The 23,476-nt window shown below is 44.9% G+C and overlaps 1 pseudogene; it reads left to right on the forward strand.

Annotated features, from left to right (window-relative positions):
• Positions 1-22,729: 22,729 nt before the first annotated feature.
• LOC101613913 overlaps positions 22,730-23,476 on the forward strand; it is a 54,098-nt pseudogene continuing 53,351 nt past the window's right edge.

A 23,476-nucleotide genomic window follows, 5' to 3' on the forward strand; every position in this document is an offset into this window, starting at 1 on the left:
TATCAATGTGACTATTAAGAGAATGTAAACACTAAGGGAGCTGTGTGAACTCGTTTTTAAGTTATTCAAGACCACTGGGCCTTCCATCCTCCCACTGTCCCAAATCCTGTCATCCCCCTTTTCTTGCATAGGCAAGGATTGTGTTCTGGGTGGGGCTTTCCCTTTCCAGAGTCATAGAAGCCATGCCTTAGTTTAAGGTTCACCAAACTGTAATCTAATTAATTTTTCTTAATGGGAACGCTGCCTCCAGGTGCTTAGTGTGTTTGGTTAGGGGAGAGAGAATCAGAAAAAAAAAAAAAAACAAAACTGTTGAACAGAAATGGATACGTTTCCAAGGACACCATCTAGGGGGAACTGAGGTGACTTAAAAGAAGTTGCAGAGTAGGAGGCAAAGCTGAACTAGACAGATTTAATAGCACCAGCCTGCCAAACATAGAAATCCACATGTAAACAAATAAAAGTGCATCACACTCCATTCAGTGCTAATTCTCTTCATGGTCTCCTGTCTCTTCTAGGGGCCACCAGACACGGACACAGTATTTCTGCCTTCATAAAGAGAAGCTGGCATCGAGGGAAATGCCCTTGATAAGCTGAACTATAAATACATTATTAATCAGAGCAATTTTCTCTTCCTTGTTTCCCCTTTCCCAATATCTCCCCGTCACAGAAGGAGGCAAGAGTCCACCATTGCTAGTCTAATGAGAGGTAAGTGACGGCCAAAGATTCCAAATAATGATAATAACAATAATAAACTCAAGTCCTGCCTCGAAAGAAAGTTATTTCCTGAGATCAGCTAAAGCTGAGTTGATCCCACAGGCAGATGGTGTATGTGTGGCTTGTCACTGAGCAAGGCTCAGGAAGATACAGTCAGGGGTTTAATCCACTAATAACCAGACACCTTTGCTCTTTGTAATCTCCATACATCTTTTCCTCCTGGGATAGCTGCCTTGCAAAGAGCTGTGCTCCAGAAAGCCTGGGGCACGGAGAAAGGGAAAATGAAAAATGAGTACTAGCCTATTGTCATTAATGAGAAAACAAAGTAGAGACTCATAGTAGACCAGGGCCTATTGGAAATCAGAAAAGGCCATGGCATCAGCTTGCACTTCTCTCTCATTGGAGGTGAGCATTATTTTTTAGGTCAAACAAATGCTTGATTAAAAAAAAAGACTAGCACTATAAATGTTCCCTGAACAAATGTCCTCAAATTGACATTCAACCTGCTGGAAAGACAATTTTCAGCAGGAAGGTTGAATGCAGAGGGCGAGCTCCTTGTTCTCCCAACATAGGCACCTCGGTGACCAATTTTGCTACTGCTTTACAAGTCAAAAGCTGGGCTTTTGCTGGCGCCTCCAGCGAGGCTGGTGAATTGAGCTGCACTCTCCCTCTCTCCCTTTACTGACCTGCTGAGTAATAAAGGTCTGTGGAGTTGCTTTGTTTCTTGCTCTCCTTTTATGTATTTATTATTTATTTATTTGGTTGTGTTTTTACAATCAGAGCTCAGCTGACAGTGTCCATGCCAACAATGGGAGGGCCAAAGGCGAGTTAAAGTCCACCTCCAGCTCCCCGGGGGAACGAAGACAGGGTAGGAAGAGAGGTTCATTCCTGTCAGCAGGTGTGAGTCAGACACACAGGCAGCGGGGTAAGAAGGTGCCATTTTGTCGTCAGTGTTCCCACCACCGCACAGGAATAAATAGTTTGAGAAAATGATCCTGGATAAAAGAGCGATCCAGTCGGGAGCCAGACTGAATAGAGAGTCCCCACTGAATGTGGCTTCATTATGCAACCTTTCCTTTCACCCAGGGATTCCAAGCCCTGATGGAACCAATTGTGAAGGGGAAGTGCTGACAGCCCTGGGAACCAGCAATGCTGGCCTTTGATTTGTAGTTCTGAAGCCCTGGCCCATCACTGAATTGTGAACTGAGTGTGAGAAAGAAAGTGTGATCGGCTTCCTGGAATCTCAGGTTTGAAATCTGGAAGCTGAGATCAGTAGACTTCACCATTAGGTTCATGCTTTTATATCTGCCCAAGCTGAGCAAAACACATGTCACATTTTAATTATCTCCAAAATCCCCTTGAAAATCACCCTTTTTTTTTAAACTTCTCTCCCTCTCTCTCCCTCCCTCTCTCTCTTTCTCTCTCTCTCTCTCTCTCTCTCTCTCTCTCTCTCTCTCTCTCTCTCTCTCTGTGTGTGTGTGTGTGTGTGTGTGTGTGTAGCTACATGCATGCCACTGTGTATGTGGGAAAGTCAGAGAACAACTTTCGGGTGTCCATCCTCGCTTCCCACTTTATTTGAGGAAAGATCTCTGCTTGCTAACCATTCCGCTTGCCTGACTAGCTGGTCGGCCAGCCTCTGGGGAAGTCTCCTGGTCTCCCTTTCACATCTCTTTTGTTATTCTGGGATTACAGAAGCCAGCCACATCTTCCAGCTTTTGGCATGGAGCCGGAGGATCTGAACTTGAATACTCATTTTATCCACTTCTGGTGATCTTTCTTTGTTGCTGTTTTGTTGTCGTTCGTTTTTTTTGTGTTTGAGACAGGGTCTTTCTATCTAGTCCTGGCTGGTCAAGACTTGTTACGTACAACAGGCTGGCCTCAAACTGACTTGCTTTTAAAATTTAATTAAATTATATTTTCTTATTTATTTATTTATTTATTTATTTATTTATTTATTTATTTGAGAGCGACAGACATAGAGAGAAAGACAGATAGAGGGAGAGAGAGAGAATGGGCGCACCAGGGCTTCCAGCCTCTGCAAACAAACTCCAGACGTGTGCGCCCCCTTGTGCAGCTGGCTAACGTGGGACCTGGGGAACCGAGCCTCGAACCGGGGTCCTTAGGCTTCACAGGCAAGCACTTAACCGCTAAGCCATCTCTCCAGCCCTTAAATTATATTATTATTGTTGTTATTATTATTATTAAGACTGTTTCATGTATCCCAGTGTGTCTTTGAATTTCTGTGTAACTAGGACTGGCCATGAATCCTAATCCTCCTGCATCTATTTCCCAAGCAAGTGATCCTCTTGCCTCTACTTCCCGAGTGCTGAAATTACAAGCACGCACGACAATACCCCACTCTAGAGATGCTTGCCTTGTCTTTCAATTTATTTTACACTGCAGATTAGCCTTTCTGTCTCTTTTCTGGTCACTGCTGGAAGGAGGATAATTGACTTGATATTTAGATAGTCCACGCTCCTTCAGCATCAAAGGAACCTAAACTTACTCAGGAATGAACTGTCCTGCAACCAGTGTTGCCAGTTTCCAAATGAAGGAGATAAGAAGTCCCAGTTTCTGTTCATAATTCTTTAAATCATGTTTGAATGTACAAGATAATTTACTTAGAACTTACTTGAAAGGAGAACCAATGCACAGTGTATAGCTCATCCCAGATAGTGGGGGAATTGCTGATAAGTCCTTTCATTTATTTCATTATAATGTTCAGAATTTTAAGCCCAAAAATCTCACCAACTACTACATGCAATGCAGTGGTTCTCTACTTAATGTATACATTAAATACATGTTTTGAACCTTACTTCAGTCCTACTAAGCAAAGTTTTCTGTGGTTTTGCAGAAGGATAATTGGCAAAGATACCCCATGTGATTGTCATGAGCACAGTTGGATGAGATCCACAGATAAAGTTACTTGGGTCAGATGGATTCCAAGTGACCTGGTTCAGACTTCCCTTTCTTAGTGCTTTTCCTTCCTCTCAGTTGCTCTGGCCAAAGTCTGGGACTTGTCCCCAGTTTAACTCTTCAAAATAATTTAATCATTTTTTTTTTGAGAGAGAGGAAAAGAGAGAGAGAGAGAGAGGCAGAGAGAGAGAGAGAGAGAGAGACAATGGGCATGCCAGGAGCCTCAGCCTGCTGAGAATGAACTCCAGACACACGTGCCTCCTTGTGTGCATGTGCGACATTGCATGCTTGCATCACTGTGCATCTGACTACATGGGACCTGGAGCCTTGAACATGAGTTCTTAGGCTTCAGGGGCAAGCACCTTAACCGCTGAGCCATCTCTCCAGCCCCCAGTTTAATTCTTATTTTCACATTCCTCACCTAATTTGTCAGCCGTCTTGTTGCTTCTACTTTCCAAATGCTTCCAGGGGAAAAAGACGTCTACGTACTCTCCTTTGCTGATATCCTATCCCATTCTTCTCTTTATAGAAGCCTGGGTGATTCTGTTAAAACTTGAATCTGATCACTTCATTCCTTCCTTCCAGAACTTAGTATGTTCTCTCTTTCATGTTAAAGGCCAAGTCCTTGCAAAGACGTTCGGGGTTCTGCTGACCTGGGACCCTTACCTCTACCCTGTCCTCCTGTGCTCCACCACTGCGGCTACAGTGACCTTCTTGTTCTAGGTATAGCCTCATCTCAGTTCTTGGGAATGCCTGTTCCTTTTGAAAACCTTTTCCTCCACCTGAGTCCGCATAGCTAATCCTGTCACTTCCCTAAAATCATTATTCAAAAGCATCACAACCCAGGGTGGGGAGATGGCTCAGTGGTTAAAGGCATTTGCTTGCAAGGCCTGCTGGCTCTGGTTTGAATCCTCAGTATCAACATCAAAGCCAGAAGCAAAAAGTGATACGTGTGTCTGGAGCTCATTTATAATTGGACCTGGCATACCCATACTCACTCTCCTCACAAATAAATAAAAGTACTTTTTACAATAGCATCCCAACTCTCCTAGTCATCCTTCTTCAAGTTACTTTCTCTCCCAAGCACTTATTGCCACCTCATATATTTTGCTTTTTAATTAATTTTTTAAGGCAGGGTCTCACTGTAGCCCAGGCTGACCAAGAAACTTACTCTAGTCCAGGATAGCCCCAAACTCATGGTAATTCTTCCTAGTGCTGGGATTATAGGTGTAAGCCACTGCATATGGCTCTTAATGTATTTTTTAATCTACTTACTGTGCAGTATTTTCTGCTCATCTTCTCTGGCCAGGCAAGCTTAGAAGATCTTTACTTATTTTATTCACTTTTGAATACCAAGTATTCAGAACACTTCCTAGCAAATCATACTTAATAAACATTTGGAGCATTTGGGGAATGAAGATTCCTTATTCCACAGAGAACAAACCCAGTACTTGAAATCTCTTATAGCATGCTGCCTCCACAACAAAGTTCTATCCTAGCGGGGGTTTGCCAATTGCTGTATCCTACAGATGCCACAAAACAGGCCACTGTTGTTTTGCAAATCAAGAACTAAGAGCTGTTGAACTATCTCTGCACCGTCAACCAATGGCTATATTCAAAATTATTGCTAGAAATTTTACTTTAGCAACATGTCTGCGTGTTATTGGATAGCAAATGGATGAAACAGAAACAGAGTAAGACACTTGTCCTGTGACCTCCAACATCTTCCAGGTCAGTAGGAGTCAAAAGCCAAATGGTTGGCTGGTCATTCTCTGAAGTGAGTTGGTAATAGAAACCCAACTCATCATAGAGCACATGCTAAATGAAGAAGGGGAGAGATTTTGCTTCACATATCTATTTTTATTTTATTGGGCTTTATCAAAGTCTCCTCTGAAGTGGTTAGCTCAGCAGGGCCAAGAGATCAAGAACACCTCAATAGCACAGAGCAGCCCCACTCCTCCCCTGGTAGAAAACATTGGGCCCTGGAAGCCTTCCACCTCGCCCCTCCCAGGACAATGCTTTTAATTAGCTGCACCAGATTTCCCAGTGAACAGGAGCTCCCCACCCCTCACAGGAAAAGCGTTTCAGGAGATATCTCACTGGGGAAGCGCCAGGCACACAACAGGGAGAGGAGAACATACAGGCTGTTCTGAGCTCTGCAAAGAGACACAAACTCTGGATTCTCTAGGGAGCCTCAGAGGTTAGGCCAGCACATTTTCTGTCCATGTGACCAGCATGTGCCTCACATACCCTGTGGTGGTCAACTTCGTAGGACCTTTTCCTCTTCCCTCTTGCTCAGCCATTGGCGGGCATTAGGAACCTGGAAGGGTGGGGGGGGGGGAGTACTGGAAAATAAACCTGAATAATCTTTAGAATCGGGCATCTGGGAAGCAGTAGGAAAAGGAACTGGGAGTTTATTTCAGGTGACAGACATAGAGCAGGCCCCTGTTTTTTTTTTCTTTCCCTGAGACTAATAATATTTCTGGAATGGAGATGCTTGAATCATATGTCTCTTCCTATCACTGTGTGGGAAGTTTTAGTTATGAGCCCAACAATCAAAGAGACGGTGGTGGTTCTTTTAGGGCTCAGTGGGGGACTGTGCAAAGGAGTCTGCAAGTGTGTTGGCATGGGGGTGGTATAGGGAGGTGAGTGTATACCAAAAAGGCAGCTATGGGGAGGGGGATAGGAACTGCCTCCCCAAACCAGTTTGGGGAACAAAGAGGATGGGGCTGAACAATCTCTCAGTCCTTTTTATTCCTCGTTGAATGTTTTGTGAAAAACACAGAGACAAAAAAAAAAAAAAAAAAAAAAAATCTTGTTTAAGTGCTTCTTCCTGAGTAAGCTCACGGTCAGGAAAGGAAAATCCAAACGCTCAAATAGTCTATTTTTGTGCCCAGAGGCTCCAGCCCCGGCGCACAGATTCTTCCTTGCTCTGAAGGAAAGGAAATTGGCGTGAGGCCGCTTGTCCCAGAGGCCAGGAATGGAGAAAACCTGTGTTAGCTGAAGGCTTGGTCTCCCTATGGCTTCCATTTTAGGAAATAAGAATATGTTTGAGCTGCTTGTGACAGCCTGAGGGTGAAGTTCATTAATAAAACAAAAGTGCTTTCCTGACCATTATTTAGGCAAACAAGCATGGAAACCGATTTTAATTAAATAAGGCTTAAAGAGCCGCGTTGTACCGTGCTCCCGTCGCCAATCTTTACTGCCGCCACGGCCCTCAGCTACCGTGTAGATAAGAACAGGAAGCCTACATGTGGACCGTGTGAGGTGAAAGTCCCAAGTCAGACGTAGGTAGTCATAAAACAGTAGTGACTCCTGAAGATAAAGCCTCCTGTGCATTTCGTGTACGTTCTGTCCAGGACTCAGCCCATTGTTTCCCGCCTGCCTCGCTCTCCTTCAATGGTGAGTGTGAAGTATGGCCAATCGAGGACATGAGATTAGGACCCCGTGTGGCCCACCCTCCCTCTGTGCAGCCCCTGGAGACCACTTGTTGCGAGGACCACCAGGTAGTGGGAACAGGCAGGGCAGCTTATGACAGTCACATTTGTTAGGTTCCCCCCTGGCCTCCTCTGCTATCTGGCCAGTGACACTAACCTTACAAGAAGTCTCTGTTTTGAAAAGATTTCAAGGGAAGGAAACCGGAAAGGTCCAATTAAAGGGAAAGGCTGATCCCTACGGCTTTGCTTGTTTATTAATATTTCAAGGTAGCACTGACCCTGAAGTATTGCTGAACATTCCCATGGGGATACAAGGCGCCTCAAGGCCTGGCCCCTGCCCGACATGTGTCCTCCTCTACTCGGTCAGCTCTCTACCGCTTTTCTTCTAGTTTCTCTAATATGCCTTGCTTCCTCTCTTCCCCAGCTAGCATATATGTTTTTGTTCTCTTTCTGCTTCTAATACCTTGGTTAAATGCTTCCACTGGGGAATTCTACCCCTGGGAAGCCTCTCTTCAACTTTGGCTCTGGGTTAGGTTTCTCTCCTATGGCCCCATTTTACCTGTTGCTTAATATACTGCTTTGTAATTACTAGTTTGCCTCCCATACTAGATTATGAACAGCTAAGGGCAGCACGAAGGTCTTTGTCTTGTCCGCTGTTGTATTCCCAGTACTGGGCCAGAGCCTGGCACACATGTGCAAGCATGTGCTAAATAAACGGACACCGGGACCAGTATGAAATTGTCAGCCAACAGTACTTGTTTAGTGACGTACTGCTGAAGTATGAGAAGCATCCCTGACTTAGAAGCACATGTGCTGTAGCAAGCTGCCCTCACTCCCTTCTCCCTTTCACTTCATTCCAAGGCCCTTGCTCATCCCACCTTTCCCACAGTGCTTTGTGAGCTCCTGGTCCACAATTATCCCCGGCAGCATGGGGCCACTCATGGGACTCTTTGTTAGACTGGCATCCTTGTCTAATTCACTAATTTATTATATTTCTTACCATTAGTTTGAAAATTACTACTAATTATTTTTAAGATGGTTTTTTACAATTTTGCATTATGCTTCCAATTGTTTAAAAATATTTTAAAATTATTATCTATTCATTTGAGAGAGATAAAGAGGCAGATAGATATATGTAGAGAAAATGGGTGCACCAGGGCGTGCAGCCACTGCAAACAAACTCCAGATGCATGTGCCACTTTGTGCATCTGGCTTATGTCGGTCCTGGGGGATTGAACCTGGGTCCTTAGGCTTTTCAGGCAAGCGCTTTAACCACTAAAACACCTCTCCAGCACATCCTTTCAAATTTTTTCAAGTAGAAAGAATGCTTTCAATTCTCTTACTACTTAATGCTTCAGGGGTCCATGATTTGTGTTTAATGAATAAACACAGGATGACTAGATGTCTCATTTTTCTTTGGAAACTGCTTCCCCCCTTTTTTATTTGCAAGCAGAGAGAGAGAGAAATACAAGAGAGCCAGAGAGAAAATGGGCATGCAAGGGCCTCTAGCCACTGCAAACAAACTCCAGATGCATGTGCCTCTTGTACATCTGGCTTACATGGGTCCTAGGGAATCAAACCTGAGTCCTTTGGCTTTGCAGGCAAATGCCTTAACAGCTAAGCCAGCCTGGAAACTGCATTTTTTTTTTTTTTTTTTGAGGTAGGGTCTCACTCTGGTCCAGGCTGACCTGGAATTAACTATGTAGTCTCAGGGTGGCCTTGAACTCATGGTGAGCCTCCTACCTCTGCCTCCTGAGTGCTGGGATTAAAGGCATGCACCACCACTCCCAGCTGGAAACAGCTTTTTTTATAGCGCCATTGTGAAAAAGCATGCAAATATATATTTGGTGACATGGCAACTGGACTATGTTTCTGAAAGGAAACTGTGGTTCTAGGATGGGCTTGGAAGCTGTGGCCCAGGATGATGGGCTTTCCTGAAAGGAGCAGGAAGTGGGGGGGGGGGGGAGGGGGGAGGGGGAAGCTGTTCCAGGGCGCCCTCTAGTGATCCATGGCGCCACTAGGTCAATCAGGGCCAAGAGATCTTGAACTTCAGCCAGAAGCAAGATCATCAGGAGAGGCTGATGAAACTATACATGGCAAGGCCCCTCCCCCACAGCGCCAAGCCCGCTGGGAGATCCAGCTTTTTAATTATTAGCATCTTCAGGGATCTATGCATACAGTTGTCCACCATGCTGGAAAGGGTTGACTAGGTGGTGGTCATCAGGAAAACTCTCCAGATATGTGATCTGAGACCATTCAAGCTCATTGTTCTGCCCCAGAGCACGGATCACTGACTTCTTGCTGACCACTCCTGTGGGAGAGAAAAAGTTCTCCTGCATGGACACACAAGGCTATTCATCAGGGGGGAAAAGGAGGTGGACTGGACCATTGAGAAAACATTTTAAGGAGGACTGTGTCTTTCCCTCTTGAGGTCTGTCCCCAGTCTAATGGAGCACACGCGCACACTCACACACACACAGACACACACACAGATAACCCTGTGCCAAGCTGTGCAAGTATAGAACCTGTAGAAGTCTCTGGAATCATAGCGAATAAGGCATCTTTGTGTACAAACAGGGAGGGAGCACCAGATACTGGTTCAAGAATAGGTCATAGCTAGGATTCACTTTCATGTGTCTTTGTTTGTATTCTGTTAAGTAAATTCACTAGAAAGATAAATAAAGGAGAAAACCCACATCTCTCTATCATAAAAAGAACCCATTTATACTCAGAAATGCAATAGGCAAGGTCCCTAAGTGACAAAACAATTGTCTCCTTGAATCCCCTCAATACTTTTCTTTTTCCTTTTGCACAATTTTAACTGAAAGCTGTTGCTTTACTGAGGAGATATTAGCACTTTAAAACGTTTCCTGAGTCTTACAGGTTCATCTATCACTCTGAGTAGCAGCTGAGTACTCAAGTCAAATTCTTTTATATACTTTTACATGTGCCAATTATGCCTCATGAATTCAATTCATTAGCAAACCACATTTACTGGGTTTGGACACTATAATGGTCTGGAAATAAAAAGGAGGGCTGGGTAAGACTTGGTGCCCATTCCACAGGGGTCAGAACTCAGAAGGTGCATTACCTTGGATGCAATGTGATCAGTGTCCTGAGGGAAATATGATCTCGTGGCTAGGATAGCACAGCAAACCGTCCTCTCTATTCCCCGGGGCAGGCTGAATAGAGCGACGCTATTACACTTGCCTCTGATATTCTAATAATTGATGAACAGTAGTATTTTCAGGGGGACTGGCATCATTAATTGTCACATTTTCTAGGACAGGAAATAGCAAGTCTCTCTTCTTACAGAGCCCCCTTCTTTCTTTACAAGACCTCGAAAACAAACCATGAGGGTTGGGCTGATGCCATCAGATTTCAGCCCTGCTTATTTGCTTGTCCGGAAATCTTTAAGCATAGACTCCCAGAGCCCTTAATGAGAAAGCTCATTAAAAACCGTCTGAAATGGTGAAACAAATTACATGCACGACATAGCCCACTCTCTTTCCCTCTTCATTTCCTTCCCCCACCCTCCCCAAACAGCAGTGTCATGAATGACAAGGTGAAATGAGTCATCAGGTGGGAAAAAAAGGCACTGCCGTTCGTTCGCATGGCTCTATCTTTACCTCACTGCTTTGATGACATTTCTCTTGCTTCGCTGCAGCACCGAAATGTTGCCCAAACAGCAGGAGGGCCCTGTGCATGTAATGGTGGCCTTGGCAAAGCCTTTGATTGTGTGTATTTGGGTGGAACTTGAGCTTGTAATTGGCGAATGCACACATTTGTCTGGTTGCAGAGCCTCTCCCTAGAACACTTGGGTTTTTTCCCCCCCTAGGAAAGGCAAAATTTCTTTCTTTTCAGGTGCATCTCTGACCATGATATGAAGATTTCTTTGGGATAATAGAGGGCATACTCATGGCTTGCCCAGCCACAAAGAGTGTTAAGTCATTCTCTGTGAGGAAACCCGAGGCAAACTGGGAGTTCCATGAGCTAGGCTAGCCTTCCTGCTTCCTGGCTTCAAAGGAAGTGATGATGATGACTGTCCACTGGGAGGAAGAGATGGGAAGTGAGTCCTTTCCCCCCTCCCCTTTCTTCTCTTATCCTGGGATGTTCAAAAGGAAGGATGCAAAGACTAAACAAACCTTCCACACCTGGTGCAATGTGAGTGAGGGGAAAAGGAAATCCTCCCTACCACCTTGCCTGTTGACTTGCCGAGTTCACTGGGGTCGAGGCACTTGTAACAAAGTATTTGTGCCACTGCTCTGTTCTGTGCTGAGGTTGAGATATGATATCCTTCAGCATGATGGATGGTTTAGCCAACCCGTCCCCCCCATAGACGCTTGGCTCTGGAGAATTTGTCAAACACCTCCATGTCTCAGTGTCTGCCATGCACCAGTTATGGAGCCAGGCAATCAGAATGCAAAAGCTGAGAAGTTGCTGTTTTCATAATTTCCTTGGAAGACAGAGACATATTTAAAAAAATCATAAAATCAGGGGATGAATGTTTTACTAACTGCAGGGAAATGAGGAGAAGAACAAGAAGGTGAGATGTGGTAAGACCAACACTCAGAAGACTGAACAGGAATTTTTGTTTTTAATTTTTGTTCATTTATGTATTTATTTGAGAGTGACAGACACAGAGAGAAAAAGGCAGAGAGAGAGAGAAAGAGAGAATGGGCGTGCCAGGGCCTCCAGCTACTGTACACGAACTCCAGATGCATGCACCCCCTTCTGCATCTGGCTAACGTGAGTCCTGGGAAATCGAGCCTCGAACCCGGGTCCTTAGGCTTCACAGGCAAGCATTTAAATGTGAAACTATCTTTCCAGCCCTGAACAGAAATTTTGGAGAAAGCAAGTGTTCACTTAGAGGAAGGGAGAGCCAGATAGGTGCACACACGGTTGACAACATTAAGGGGTAACAGAGGGGAAGACGGAAGACAAGCTCAAGTAAGAGCAGGATGAGGAGGAGGAGAACCAGCCAAGAATGGCATAAACAGCTCCAAGAGGCCAGCCATGGTGAAGACTGGCAAGCATCTCTGGGACTGAACAAACAGGAAGCCACTAGGGACTTGAGCAAGACCATATTCATTGGCACCGGGGGTTTGATCACAATGGAATGATTGAGTGGAAAGGAAGCTACCAAGAATATTCTTACAGTTTGATGGATTTGGCTGTGAAGTAAATAAGGTGCTAGCTAGGGAGAGAGAAGGAATGAAGTAAGATTTTCTGTTGTTTCTGCATATGACTTAAGTATGATACGTAGTAATATGCCATAAGGAAGGAGGCAGTGTGAAGGGAGGAGTTAATTTACAAGGGTGAGACAGGATTAAATGGGGTTAATTCCTACCTCTGAGAATCCATCTAAGGATTAAGTGAGATCCCCATGGTGCAACCTTTCTTACAGAGGCCTACACATATGAAGGTGATTAATCTGCTACTAAAATAACCCCTACACATCATCACAGGGCATTTGAGCTCGCTTATCACAGGCCTGCTGAGGTTGGCGAATCTCCCCCTGCATAGCCTTTTTGTGTGATCTGCTTTCCAACTTCCTCTTGCCACCGCTTCAGACATTGGAGCCCAAGGATGGCCCCAGCCCCCCTGGACATTTCTTCCTGCCAAACAGTACAACTCACAAGTGCCCCTGGACCACAACAGGAAGCCGGGCTTTGATGAGCGAGAAGTGATTAAGGGAGAGGACTGAAGCCTCCTCATTGTTATTAGGAAGTGGGAGGAGGAACATCCAGACCGCTAAGGGACATCACCAGTTTATGAGTTTTCTGTCAATGAACCTGGACACCAGAGGCCCTCATGGGAAGCTGTGGCACCCCTTAATATCTTAATTAGGAGCTGGAAGTCCCACAAAATCAGGGTTTCGTCTATTTGTTCACTGCTGTATTCCCAGGGGCTGGCATTTGTCTGGTGTATGGTGTATGGTGGCTGTAATAAATATGTGTCAAGTGCCAGGCGTGATGGCACACACCTTTAATCCCAGCACTTGGGAGGCAGAGGTAAGAGGATCGCCATGAGTTCGAGGTCACACTAACAGTACATATAACAGGTCAGCCTGGGCCAGAGTGAGATCCTACCTCAGGAAGAAAAAAAAAAAAAAAAAAAAAAAAAAAGAAAGGAAAAAGAAAAGAGTGTGTCAAATGAATGAATTAACTAACCCTTTTTTTTTCATTGATTTGATAGAAAATGAATGTATACTATGGGCCACCAAGATGATCTTAGATAAAGAACACTTAAACATTTAAAAATACCTTCCAAGCCACACTTTGTATACCTGATTTCTATAATTCCAATCATTTTACAAATGGAGAAACAGACTCAAAATGAAGTTATTTGGTTGAGGCTATATGGCTAAAACGTGATAGGGCTGGAACTCCTGACTGTCTGACTCCAAAGCCCATAAACTCTTTCTACCTCAGCCTCATCTTTCACCATCCTGTGACTTGAACCATGACAAGCCACCTGCAATTTCTTGAAGTTACATTCTCTCTTTTATACAATCGTTTTCCTAGGACACAGTTGGCCTTGTCCTCTGGATGGCTAATTCTTCTTTTTACTATTTCTTTCTTTCTTTCTTTCTTTCTTTCTTTCTTTCTTTCTTTCTTTCTTTCTTTCTTTCTTCCTTCCTTCCTTCTTTCCTTCCTTCCTTCCTCCCTTCCTTTCCCTTTCTTTCTTCCTTCCTTCCTTCCTTCCTTCCTTCCTTCCTTCCTTCCTTCCTCCCTTCCTTTCCCTCTTTCTTTCTTTCTTTCCTTTTTTCTTTCTTTCATCTTGCTTGCATGCTTTGCAAGCAGAGAGAAAGATCAAAAAGAGACAGAGAGAATGGGTGTACCAGGGTCTGCAACCATGGCAAACAAACTCCATATGCATGTGTGCATTTGTGCACCTAGCTTTACGTAGGTACTGGAGAAATGAACTAGGGCCATTAGGCTTTTCCGGAAAGTGTCTTAACTACTGAGCCATCGTTCCAGCCCCTTTACTTCTTCCTGGAGGCTTTCCTGAAATGATACTCCCTGGTAGGGATAGGTTGATCTTCTGAGATCCCTTAGTCTTCACTGTGGCTCCACATCACCCAATAAATCAAAGGCATTTGTGCTTCTTTTCACTACATAGCAAAAGAGGCTAAGAGCAGGGATTGTGTCTTTTTAGCAATTGCTATTTACTGAGTGCCACTATGTTACCTTGTTAAATTCTCACAACCACTGCCACAGGCAGGAATTCCTACGCCCACTCTACAGATAAGGAAGTGAGGGTTCAGAGAACTTTCCCAAGAAAGGAAGTGGCTAAGTCAGGTGCTGAAGTTAAGTACATCTGATTCCAAAAGCCCCAATTCCTTGCACTTCACTTGGCTATTCTCACAATCATCCATGATACTTACAGCTTGGCCATGGAGATAATGGATGACCTCCACCTGAACAGTGACACTGGGGATCTAATACAGGTTTGCATGCTGTTCTTTGGGGGGACACATGGAAGAGAAGAATTCACTCTCTGAGGGAGGTAGGGGATGAAAAGCTTTCATAAAGTTGCCAGAATACCTAGGACTTTGTTAATGGGCTCTATAATGATAGCTCAAGTTGGAAAACTTATTTTTTTAAATTTTATTTTTATTTATTTATTTGAGAACGAGAGAGAAAGAGGTAGAGAGAGGAAGAGTGAGAGACAGAGGGAGAGAGAATGGGTGCGCTAGAGCCTTCAGCCACTGCAAATGAACTCCAGACACCTGTGCGCCCTTGTGCATCTGGCTTACATGGGTCCTGGGGAATCGAACCAAGGTCCCTTGGCTTTACAGGTAAATGCCTTAACCAGCCATCTCTCCAGCCCTGTTTTTTTTTTTTTTTTTTTTTTTCATCAAATACTGGTAGTTAGTTTTTGGAGATGATAGCAACCATGGCTCTGGTTACCACTGCTTCCAAACTGAACCACCTGGGCACCAGGAATTTAGCCCAAATGTTTGCTAGTAACCAGGCAACCAACCCAGAACATTGTTTCATTAAAATCTCATTGTGTGTGCCTATGTGTGAGTGTGTGAACACTACTTTGCATAATCCCAGTTTTAAATCTTATATGGTATACTTTAAATTGCAGTGGAGTCAATGCACTTTTAAGCTTATGGCTCTGTGGAGCAGGGTAGTAGCATGTAATGTGTTAACATGTCAACCTCTCTTCCTGCTCTTGTCCTCAACTGCAGGCATCCCTGGAGGCTGCTTTCTTTGGATTCTTTCCTTCAGGGAATTCATCTCTTTTCTAGGCCTCAGTGACTGTAAAATTCCTGTAAAATTAAGCTTCGAACTACAAGCAAAGCAGAGCTTTTACACTGTGTTGTATAATACCTTCTTTGTCTGCTACAGAGGGCATTTAGGGGAAGCACAGTGGGCGGCTAGAGACTGTTGGAGGGGCTCTGGCAGCAGGCAATTAGGATATTGCTAAACTGCTCCATTTCCTAGCTGTGTGGCCTTGGGCAAGCTATTTAACCTCCTTCAGCCTACATTCCTGATCCATAAAGGAGTGGAAAAAAAAATAGTATCCTACTTATAAGACCACTGTGAGGATTACTGAACTCAAGCAAAAGCACTTGGTTACTGGTATGGTAAGTGATGAATAAATGCTTATTGTAATGCTAATTATTGTCACTCTTACCATTAACAGGATGAAGCTGTTTGGGTGACAGGGATTTGAAACCCATGAACCACTATGAAAATGTGGAATAGTACTATTGCGTACACTATCAAGGAGTGAGATCCAATGAACAAGGAAGAAAGAGTAGCAGACAGGGTAGCAGGCAAATCAGATCTTAGTACTGTTCCTGCCACCACCCAGCAAGTTACCTTGCTCCAGTATTTCTTGCTGAGCTGGTTTCTTATAAAAGAGGCAGTTTGGTTAGATTATTTGAAATATCCATCCCAGCTCTGAAAACTGTATGAGTCCATGACTGTAAGAACAAATAATTTGCACAGCCGGGCATGGTGGCACATGCCTTTAATCCCAGCACTCGGGAGGCAGAGGTAGGAGGAGGATCGCCATGAGTTCGAGGCCACCCTGAGACTACATAGTGAATTCCCAGTCAGCCCCAGCTAGAGTAAGACGCTACCTCAAAACAACAACAATAAAAATAAACAAAATAACTTACAGAGCAAATCTTGGACAGTTCTCGGAGTGGAGTAGGGCACTGTGCGTCACACTGATAATGGCAACAGCACATCTGTGCGGTTGATGAAAGCTAGCCCCAACTGCAGTCATCAGAAGGAGTAACCCAGGGCCATCAATTCCTACACAGCTCAAGAACTTTGGAGGACTCCACGTGGTAACAACCGCTAACCCCCATGGCAGTGTAAACTAGACCACAAGAAAACCAGATTATGCTCACTGGCTGTACATTTCAGTAAGGAAGTGCACACAGAAGCCATTCAAAGTTTCTAGATTTGCATCTGGATAACTTTTCCAGTGATGCGGTGCTGTCAGCCTTCCCACACAGCTTGTAGGGCTCCTTGCTTCCTACACTCTGTATGTTCACTGAGCACCTGCTGTGTATGTGCTAGACACCTAGGTAAACCTGGAGGCCATGGAGACAGCTTCCCTTCTCAAGGGGGCTGAGAACGTCCTAGATAACACATCTTAACTGTGCAGGATCATCTCAGGCTCATCCTATATGGTGCTTACATTGTTGATATATTGTAGATATATTACTCTGTGAAAACAGAGCTGTTTGTGTATTCAACTTTGGCTCGCTTCTCCACACTCAGCCCTCCAGCAGCTTCTGGATGTTAAATATTATCTCTTCATGTGAGTTGTACCAGAAGGAAGAGTCATCTGTTACTCTCTCACTTCCCTAATGAGCCCTCAAGCTGGCTTGCAGGGCAGCCATTGGTCTTTTCTCTTTCTTCTTCTGAGGCCTCCTGAGGGACTCAAATTTCATCCTTCTCGTTCCCTCTTTCCCCTTCATCCCCAAATAAAATAACCAGGACAACCAGAGACAATAACCAAAGAACCAAAACAGTAAGGTGTGGCGGCAGCTCTTTGATGGACAGACTAAATATTTCTTTTGCTACTACGGCAACTGCTGTTAAACATCATTGCTTATCTTCCACTGCACTTTGGAAATGTGAATGTTACTTTGCATAGAAGTGCTTAAATCACCTCCATTTCCTAAATTGCTTTCATCACCTTACAGATCCCTCTTAAAGGGATTCCCAATATTTGCTTCAGGTATTTTCATAAACGTGGAATGCAGCATTGATGGATTTCTCTACATTCACTGGCCTCCAGATTCTCTGAGAATGGCAAGTGGATTATGAAAACCATAGAGAAAAAATTTTCCCATAAATAATTTAATTAAAAATAAAAGACTTCATGCTTAAAGATCCTTCCAATTATCTGGAAAACTAGTACTAGATAACTGAACGCTTATTCAGCAATTCATTAGATAAATATCTATTAAATGCCCAAAAATATCAGATGCTATGTAAACGTCAATGCAAAGGAGAAGAAATGTTGCTGCTTTCAAGCTCAATTAAAAAATGCTTACATTACATTACATTTGCTTATATTAGTATCTTATTAAGATATTTCGTTAAGGGGCTGGAGAGATGGCTTACTAATTGAAGTGCTTGCCTGTGAGGCTTAAGGACCCAGGTTCAATTCCCCAGTACCCACATAAGCCAGATGCACAAAGTGGCACATGTGTCTGGAGTTTGTTTGCAGTGGCAAGAGGCCCTGGTATGCCCATTCTCTCTCTTTCTCTTTCAAATAAGTGAAATATTAAAAAGATACTTCATTAAGATTTTAACAAACCTAAATATTTTATAAAACACTTTCCACATATTACAATTCATACTCAGAACAATCAATCCTGGTGTATACTTCATAAATTTGAGATTTCTTATTGCCATTTTTTTTTAATAATCAGTTTCAACTCCTCCCCTAAGGTGAGATGGAATTCAGAGCCTCTTAAATGCTAGGCAGGAACTATACCATTGAGCTGCATTGCTAGCCTAGGGATGTTCATTTTGATTGTGACAATGTCAACACATGCCCATAATTCCCCGTTTCTTTTACAGTTTCTCATGGTGCTAGGATGGAACCCAGGGCCTCCAGCATGCCAGGCAAGTGCTGCAGCACTGAGCTGTATCTCCAGCTCTGGTTTCATTTTATGTGCTTGAAGATTAACAGTTTACACCGTGCTTTTAAGGCTCATTGGAAACACAAATTTTATTTTATTTTTCATTTTCTCATTTTCTTATCCTTTCCCCCTCTCTCCTGGTATATAAGGGGATGCTAAAAGGCTTTTCAAATTCCCTGTGAGGGTTACTATAGTAACAGTGTGCTCTACTGTCTATCCAAGGTGAGTATTTGTTCTTAGATTTCTTGCCAGAATTGCAGAAGTTCTTTCTTTAAATTTTTTTAAAAGATATTTTATTTACTTATTTATTTGGGGAAGAGGCAGATAGAGAGAGAGAATCAGCTCTCCAGGGCCTCCAGCCACTGAAAATGGACTCTAGATACATGTGCCACCTTGTGCATCTGCCTTATGTGAGTCCTGGGGAATCAAACCTGGGTCCTTGGGCTTCATAGGCAAGTGCCTCAACGCTAAGCCATCTCTTCAGTCCAGAAGTTCATTTTTACTTCATGCTTGCTCTTCAATTTCTCTTTATTCTATTGCTGATCATGCTTGCCCAGTACCTTCCCTTTAGGGAAGTTTGTTGATGCCAAAAACCATAGTGTCAATGTCAAAGCCAAACAAATAGATGATAGAGCTGGCTTCAAACTGAGACCCATACTCTGACCAGATGTCTCTTAAAGACATTTTGCTGTCATTACTGCCCATCCAGTATAACATGCGCCTCTGACATTGCGAATATATATAAATACTTTGTTACTGTTGTGAGGAGATCTACCCAGTTTTAAGTCTCACAGACAATAATGTTATTATTATTTTGTTTTTCTGGAGTGTGCCTATGTACCTAGGAATTAGGTGGACACTGAGCCAACATTTGTGGAACATCTACTAAGGGCAGACTTTTGGAACATGAAAACTATTAGATTGTGCCTTTATGTCTACTTTCTTTTTTCTTATTTGTGTATGTGTGTGTGTGTGTGTGTGAGTGCCATGAACACCAGATAAACCACTCTTTATGTTTGACTTATGTGGGTAGTTTGGGAATTGAACCTGGGGCTAGCAGACCTCACAAGCAAGCACCTTTAGCTACTGAGCCATCTTCCCAGTCTCTGACCTGATTTTACAAAAGATTATTTGTGTGTGTGTGTGCACGAGTATGTGTGGAGGCCAGAGACAACTTTTGGGTTGGTCTTTGCTGTCCATTTCATTTGAGGCAGGGCTCTTCACTCTAGATTCTTGTTCTGCTATGCCTTGCTGGTTCCCTTGAGCTTCTGGGAAATTCTCTTGCCTCTGCCTCCCATCTCACCATCAGCACCAGGATGCTGGGATTACAGCGGTCCACCATGGCTTCTGGTTTTTTTTACATGGTGTTTGAGGATTAAACATAGGTACTCAAGCTTGAGTGGCCAGTGATTTATCCACTGAGCCACCTTTTCAGCCCCAAGCTTGACTTAAAAAAAAAATGGAGTCTGGAGCAATGGCTCAGAGGTTACAGGTACCTGATGGTTTGTGTTTAATTCCCAGGCACCCATGTAAAGCCACACTCACAAAGTGGTGCGTGTGTTTGGAATTCGTTTGCAGTGGTAGGAGGCCCTGGTCCACCCATACTCTCCCTGTCTCCTCTCAAATATACATATATACATACATACATACATACATACATACATACATACATATATATATATATTTGTTTATTTTCCGAGGTAGGGTCTCTCTCTAGCCCAGGCTGATCTGGAACTCACTATGTAGTCTCAGGACGGCCTCGAACTCACAGTGATATGCATTTAGGATTTCTTACCGAGGACCCCAGACCGCACTCTTTAAATGCTGCCAAATGCAGTTTCAGCTCTATCAGAGCTGGGGTAACGCATGCCCGTGATCCCCGCACTCCCGAAGCAAAGTAGGAGGATCACAAGGCCTGGGCCAACCTGGTCTACAGAGCGAGGACCAGGCCAGCTCGGTCCCCTCACCTCCCCCAAACGCCAGGAAGGTTAAGCTGGGGCAATGGAATCTTTTCACTCCCCCTCCCCGCCACGACCCCGGAGGGCCGCACCTGGGGCTGGGCGCTCCTCGTTCCCGCAGGAGGAGCAGGACGCAGGGCGGGTGGCTGATCGCGGGTCACCCGAAAAAGCGGGCGCTTTTCCCGGGTCTGTCTCCGGGGCGTGGCCGGCGGGTCCCGCGCTTCCTGTCGCCCACGTGACTGCCTTGGCGGCGGCGGCGGCGGCGGCGGCACGCGTTTGCAGACGGTGCCTCCCTCCGGCGTGGCTCTGCACGTGCAGCCCCGACTCCTCCCCAGCCCCGCACGGCAGCTTCCCCGAGGCGCACCCGAGCGGCCCGCGGGCTTTCGCTCCCTGTTGCAGGCGGGGCGGGCCGGGCCGGGCCGGGCAGGGCTCCAGCCGGCCGCGCTTTGCGCCGGGCTCCAGCCGCCTCTGACTGCTCTGTCCCGGGCGCGCATCCCCCCACACGCGCCTTTCAAACCCTTCGGCGGATCTCTGCTCTGAGCCGAATCCCCAGTTCTCAAGACAGGGGGCGGCCGGGAGACGGGAGCACACGCGACTTCTTCGTGGGCTGCAAGGTCAAAGCCCTTTCACGTTTACAGAAAGGTCGCGAGTGCCAACGAAGAGTGGGCGCCCAAATACATGTATAGGCATCTTTCTGAAGGTTCCAGAGCAGTTGCCTTAGAAACAGAATTCTGCTGTATACTTTGCATAACAACACAAATGAAGATTATTTATTTATTTTACTTTCCTTTTGCAGTGTGTCAAATTATCTGTCTTTCCATGTTCCTTAACCAGCCCCTGCGCCACCCTCATCAGTCTCCACGTGGATATGTGCTTTGGGCACTCTGCTCTCCTGCAGTGATTGGGGATGGGATTCCTTTGGGGTTGTATCTGTTCCACCAAAACGAGGAAGCCACCTTGGCCTTGCTGGGGACCACTGTGGTAACACAGTGTCGCCTAATGTGCACGGAGAACCTGAGCTGCGGAAGCAGGCAGTGAACCTCCACGCCAGGGCCGCTGGTGAGAGACAGAAGTGCAGCCCCGAAGTATCATCACCGTGCAGCCTGTGGTTACAATAGATTATTTGGAAACGCACGTGGTGGCAGCCGCTCTGCCTTCTGGGATTGACATGCTTCGAGGGAGGACATCCGTGAATCATTCTGTCTTGGTGGTGGTGGTGGCTTTCTGAGACACTGTGTAAAGCCCGGGCTGGTCGTGAAATCATGATCCTCTTGCGTCAGCCTCCTGAGTGCAGGCCAGTGTCATCACTCTTGGCTAAGTCTCTCTCTCTCTCTTTCTCTCTGTCTCTTTCTCTCTATCTCTCACACCCACACAAACACACACAATTTTATTCATGTCAGTGACAGAGAGAAAGAGGAAGACACACAGACAGTATGGGTGACCCAGGGCAGACACAAGGGTCACTTTGTGCATCTGGCTTTACCTGGGTAGTGGGGAATTCAACTCAGGCCGTCAGGCTTTGCAAGCAAGTACCTTTAATGGCTGAGCCATCTCTCTAGCCTCCAAGTCATTCTTCTTTTAAAATTTTTTGACAGCTTTCATAAGTATAGACCACAACCATGATAATTCTCTCCCCTGATGCTATTCTCCTACTCTCAAATCTACCCTCTATTGAATCCCTTCTTCTTTCCAATTAGTCTCTCTTCTATATCCAAGTCATTCTTAAATCAAGATGGAGTGGCTTAAGGACATGCATGTACTGTGTGCTTGTCAATAACTAACGTGTCCTACATCCAGTTTGTGCAGGCTGAGAGCTGTTTATTCTGTATTTGTCCAGATGTTGCGTTGTAAGGAATTAGCTTTAGCTCATGAGAGCTGCAATTATATTATTCTTATTAACCATTAAATCCCTGTAGTTTGGAATGAGTCTTGGCATATGGCAGATGCTTAAAGAATTGTGGATCTTCTCACCAATATGACCACCTCTGGATGACTTTAAACTAATACATATCGACTTGGTGTTGTAGTCATCATTTTCTCTTGGGATTTTACCCCCTGTTGGGATGTGTCGTCTCACACAGTAGTTCTTGTATGAGCACCAGAGTCACCTGGACTTGTTCAAACAGATGGCTGCGCTTTGCCTTTGGCGTGTGTGATTCAGCAGGTCTGGAACACAGCCTGAAAGCATGAATGTCAAGTAAGTTCCCAGGTGATGCTGATGGCCCAGGAGCACCTTTGAGAACCATTGCCTCACAAGGTCCAGAGGAAGTACTTGTGGCAGCTGCCGTTCTGCCTCAGTGACGGCTTTGCCATGAGCACAGAATGGAGATCTGGGCTAGCCTCCAGGATTCCAGCTGGTCATGTTTTCCTTCTGTCTAGAATCCTTCAATGGCTTCCTGGTGTTCCTAGTTTGACGGCCAAGATCCTTAATATAGTCTTACCAATCCTTGTGTGGTGTGGTCCTTTCTCTCCTCCACCCCTCATATCTGTCTCTTTGGATTCTAGGCTCACTGGCTTTTCTTCTGATCCTAACGCAGGACCTTTGCACATTTAAGACATTTGCCCTGGGCATGATGACTCGTGCTTGTGATCCCAGGGTTTGGGAGACTGAGGCAGGAGGATCTCTAGTTTGGGGCCACCCCAGACTACATAGTGAGTTTAAGGCCAGCTTGGTGGGACCCTGTCTTAGCAATGATAAATGCTATAAGAACACTTGAGCTTCACTGTTATTTGGTTAATGTCTTTATGACACTTTTCAATCTGCAAAGGCAGAGAATGCCCGTTTTGCCTCAGAATGGGTTTCTGGCTGTTCGTTCAGTACCTGGTTTATGGTTGAAATTGAGTCGATAAACCTTCTTGAATTAATTATTGAATGAAGTTTGTCTCCAGGAGGTACTCTGCTCTGTTTCGCTGCTCTGTTGCCTTTGCAGGTCAGAGTTGGTGTCCATTTCTGTGGAGTTAACTTTGCTGATATTTTGGTCTGCCATGGTCAGTATCAGGAAAAGCCTCCCCTTCCCTTTACTACTGGTGAGTATGGAGGACCAAATGACTGTGTCAGGAAACAAAAGATTTGGAGAGCTTTCAGAACCATGTTTATCTTCCCAGACACTGCCTGACAACAGTGAGGTTTCTGTTACGTCAAAATCACTGTTTATGGGGGCATGAGCGGGGGAGGGCGGCATGTGAATTCCTGAGGGGGATTTCTATGTCTATCGTGCTCAACATTATACCCTCAGCTTTGCGCAGTACCTGCCTCACAGTACATCTCAGTAAATACCTTAAGATGAATAAATGACAATTTTCACACATCATTATGTTCC

Source organism: Jaculus jaculus, chromosome 1 (assembly GCF_020740685.1).
Source record: "Jaculus jaculus isolate mJacJac1 chromosome 1, mJacJac1.mat.Y.cur, whole genome shotgun sequence".
In the NCBI taxonomy this organism is placed as follows: domain Eukaryota; kingdom Metazoa; phylum Chordata; class Mammalia; order Rodentia; family Dipodidae; genus Jaculus; species Jaculus jaculus.